Genomic DNA, 4,694 nt, shown 5'->3' on the forward strand with positions numbered 1-4,694 from the left:
TTATTTGCTTTTGTTGTGTGTTCAAATTTTTCATAGTAATCACGAAATTGAAAATCTGGGGTTGCTGAAGCAATTGAATGTTTGAAAGGTGACATAGGAATACCATAGGCTCTAGTTCCACTTATTCCTGTGGTTTTAACTAATGTTGACCAAGATTAGGATTACCAACAACAGTTCCTGATGCTGTCCCACTCCCACTGACACTTTCATGTGTAGTTTTCATAGTCTTTTGAGATGTGTGATCTAAAGCTGCAAATGATTGATTTGTAGTGTCAGTGGCACTTGATATAGGATTCTCAATAGTATGAGATTGAGTATCTACCTCTAGTGGCCTCTTGCGAGAGATATTTTGTTGTTGCCCTTGTCCAACACCAATCACAGCGGCACTTGACTGAACAATAATAGGAATACTATCCCCAGATTCCCCACCAGTGGCAGTGGCACTTAATTCACCACCAATGGGAATACCATGATGTGGTGGTGGTTGTGGATTTGAACTAGAAACAAATGTAGGTGGACCCTGAGGGTAATGAGTAGTACCTATCCCTGATGAATCTGAAAAATCAAGTCCAATGACTGGTTTATAAGGACCTTTTGATTTTGACTATGATGGAAGTTGTACCTGAAGTGGATACCAAATGCCCTCTCCTCTAGGACCTAGACCACCACCTTCAAAACCCATTTTTTCCACAAGGTTTGCCCCTTTGCTATATTTGTCTTTCATGGACTCACTGACTCCACCTAATATTTTAGGCACTGTAGTAGTTGTTGGAGGGGGCTCAACGAAAACCTCATGCTCATCATCATCACCTTCAGTCCCACCATGCTCCATATCCCACAATTTTCTAAACTCTACATCCTCGTCGATGCTCTCAAATTCTGCACTTGTCTTTGGTTCACCGAGATTCCTCCTCATAGTCCAAAAATCATTTATTTTGGTTTGAGTCCAGCAATTCTCTTTACATTCATGTAGAATTGATTTGGGAATAGTTTTCTTAGATGGATTAGCAGATTTTATGTAGAAATTGTAGGACCTCCTATTTTGGATGCCCTGGCCCTCCATAATTTGTGATGAAATTTCTTCTATTGAAATGTTATTGTTAACTGCAATTTTCTCCATCTCTTTTTTAACCTCATCCCAAGAGTCCTTGTTTCTAAGCTTTTCTAGCAATGGTTTACTTTCATGTTGACATAACGCTGAAGAGTTCCCATTTTTCTTAAGCCTTGCTTGAACTACACCGATTGGATCATACTGCCAGAGACCCTCGTCACCAAAGTTAAAAACTGTCAAGAAATCATGTGCTACAATGAATGCTTTTCTCTCAAATGTGAACCCTCCACATGAGAAAGGCAAGGAAGGAAATATGCTCTTCTTTTGCTGACCATGGAAGTGCCTATCTATGCTCTCCAATTGCCGTACATACTCTAATGCAAATACCCTCTCTATCACATGTATTGGAAGTTTGTATGGTTTTACTGTCAATCCGTAAAACCTTAACACAGTGAATTCTTCCATGAAGAACCAGTCAGCCAATTCTATTTGACTTCCAAGTTGAATGTAGTCTCTACAAGACATAGGCAACCTAGGCATTGGAGTGCTTGTAATTTCATTATACATTGGTGCCAAAAAGAAGTCTACAAAATGGTTGTAGTTCTTTTTGTTATCATGCATCCTTATCTTTGGGCTCCAATCATATATTGGACAGTTTGTTCTCTTCCTAGTCTTCTCATCAATCTTATAGCTCACAATTTGAATCTTGTTGGTCTCAAATATTGCATGATACTTGGATAGAAGGAGATAGCACAAGTAGGATGAGAACCTAAATGTCTTACAGGAACCTTTTTTGATCATAAGTAATTGTTTTTGCATGGATTTTACAATGTGATCAATAAAATTATATCTTACTAGCTGACTTGCACAATGGATATTATAAATCATTTCAAGAAGGCTTGCACCCAGTTCCCTATCATTTTCCAATCCCAGGCAAAACAACAGCAAGGAAATAGTGTCCTCAACCCATGGAACAAAAATTTTAGAATCATAAGGAGGCTTATGATTCTTATCCAGCACAATACCAGTACCAATCTTTATTAGACCTTTGATAAATGAATCTTTGCGACTTGGATCAAGACTCTCATAATTCCCTGCCAGCTTTTCAAGGTCAATTTGGACGTTTGAATTTTGGGCTTCAAATTCTAGGTTCAACAAACGAGCAAATTCTCCCTCGTTTATGGATAGAATTTCCTCTTTTGTATTTTTATTGACAATTGCTTTTTTATCTTCATCATAATTTTCGGCGCAGACCATGACAAAATCAAGGCAAGGGAATACTTCAGGTAACACCATGCTTCCCAATCCAACATCCCACGATGCGATTTTATTTGTTATTTTTTGTAACATTGGGTTGAAAACAGTAAATTTTGCCCTAGATGCATCTGCCGCCTTACTAGACAATGTATATCTAATATCTATGATATGCTTTTCACCATGGATAGTAGGGTCATAAATATCATGGTATTCATCAGTGAAACCTGGTGTTTTAACCAGTTCGGTTAGGTTAAGGTACATTTTGTTTTTCACTTGGCTTCTTGTTGAACTACTGCTTCCCTTTTTCCCCATCACTATTATTGTTAATAATTCAAAATAATGCTAGGCAGCTAGATAAAAACCTGAAAATGCTAACCCTCAAATTGGACCACGAGATTACCAAAAGCAAAAAAGGTGGGATGTAGGTGTTCTAGATTTTACCTAAAAATTGGAATTTCTATTTCACTAGATTGGCGCAGACAGTCTCTGTTGCAACTTGCATTCCTCAATCTAGTAGTTGTTTCTGAATCTCCCTCAATTTATAGGTTTATCCAAGAAATGAAAGATGATTATGATTTACGAGTCTCTTATTTTGAAAACTCTAAAAAGTAGAAAAGTAAAACCTAAAGGGAAAAATATCAAGAATCATGTTGTAATTTTATTAATTACTATTAATAACTATTCGATGCCGAAGGACAAAACATTCATTACTTCAGTATAAATTCCGAGGACATTAAGAATCATGTTGTAATTTTATTAATTATTATTAATTATTCGATGCCGAAGGACAAAACATTCAATACTTCAGTATAAATTCTGAATTTCTGAGGACATTAAATGTAATACGTTCAATTCCAGGCGAAGTTCTCCCAAATGTGTTCACTTCCCACATTCGGGCCGAAATCCACCCTAAGCCCTTGATCTTTGCTCATCCAACGGACGAGGGACCAATGTACCTGTTGTGACTTTACGAGTGTGTTTTTTAAGTTTGTTTAATAATTTTAAACTTCTGTCCGAAAAAGTGCTTTACAGACTTACTTATATTTAATAAAATTTAAAACGTTTCAATTCCGGGCGACGTTCTCCCAAATGTGTTCACTTCCCACATTCAGGCCGAAATCCACCCTAAGCCGTTGATCTTTGCTCATCCAATGGACAATGGTACCTGTTGTCAGTTGTCATGGGTCCCATCACTTCTGCCAGTTTTCAGGCACGTCACCATACTCGTGTCACTTTTTCGGTTTCATTTTTAGTCTATTTAATCATTTTAAACCTCCGCCCGAAAAAAAAGTTTTATAGACTTAATTGTATTTAATTACATTTAAAATGTCCAATTCCAGGCGAAGTTCTCCCAAATGTGTTCACTTCCCACATTCGGGCCGAAATCCACCCTAGCCATTGATCTTTGTTCATCCAACGGTCGCGGGTCGATGTTACCTGTTTTAAGATGTAGTGGGTCCCACCACTTCTGCCATTTTTCTGGCACGTCACCATACTTGTGTCACTTTTCCGGTTTGATTTTTAGTCTATTTAATCATTTTAAAATTTCGCCCGAAAAAGAGATTTTTAGACTTAAATATATTTAATTAAATTTAAAATGTCCAATTCCAGGCGAAGTTCTCAGAAAGGTGTTCGCTTCCCACATTCGGGCCAAAATCCACCACAGCCATTGATCTTTGTTCATCCAACGGTCGATGGTACCTATTTTTTGATGAAGTGGGTCCCACGACTTCTACCATTTTTTTTGGCACGTCACCATACTCGTGTTAATTTTCTAGTCTATTTTTAAAGTCTACTAAATCACTTTAAAATTCTGCCCAAAAAAGAGATTTATAGTCTATAGAGTCATAGACTATAAGTATTAAGTATAGACTTTCACTTAATTCTATTTAATTAAATTTAAAATGTTCAATTCCAGGCATTGGGCAATAGTTTGAGATAACCATTAAAAATAATGTTAATATTATTTGTAAAAATTTAAATTCAAAAATAGTATTAAACACGAAACTTAGTTTCTAGAATAAAACAAATAACTAAATAAAAATATAAATTTTGATATGCAATTTGAAAGGTAAAAGTTTAATATTAAAAAGAAAACATTTAATATTAAATCTAAAATATTAATTTAACGTTTAACAAAATTCTTTGAAAATATGTTTACGATCTATCATTTTCAAAAATAGTTTAAAAATATATATATAATTTCAACATAAATTTAGTCTATTAATTTAAAAAAATGTGCAACTATAGTCCTCAACCTGTTAAGGCGAGAAAATTTGGAAAGTATAAATGCCAAGGTGGCGATTTATTGTTGCACAAGGAGTTGTCTGCGACATGCTGCACGAAAGGAGGAAGGGGAGGATGGCAGGAAATCTTTTTCCTGATC

Source organism: Cryptomeria japonica, chromosome 10, assembly GCF_030272615.1.
Source record: "Cryptomeria japonica chromosome 10, Sugi_1.0, whole genome shotgun sequence".
Taxonomy (NCBI): domain Eukaryota; kingdom Viridiplantae; phylum Streptophyta; class Pinopsida; order Cupressales; family Cupressaceae; genus Cryptomeria; species Cryptomeria japonica.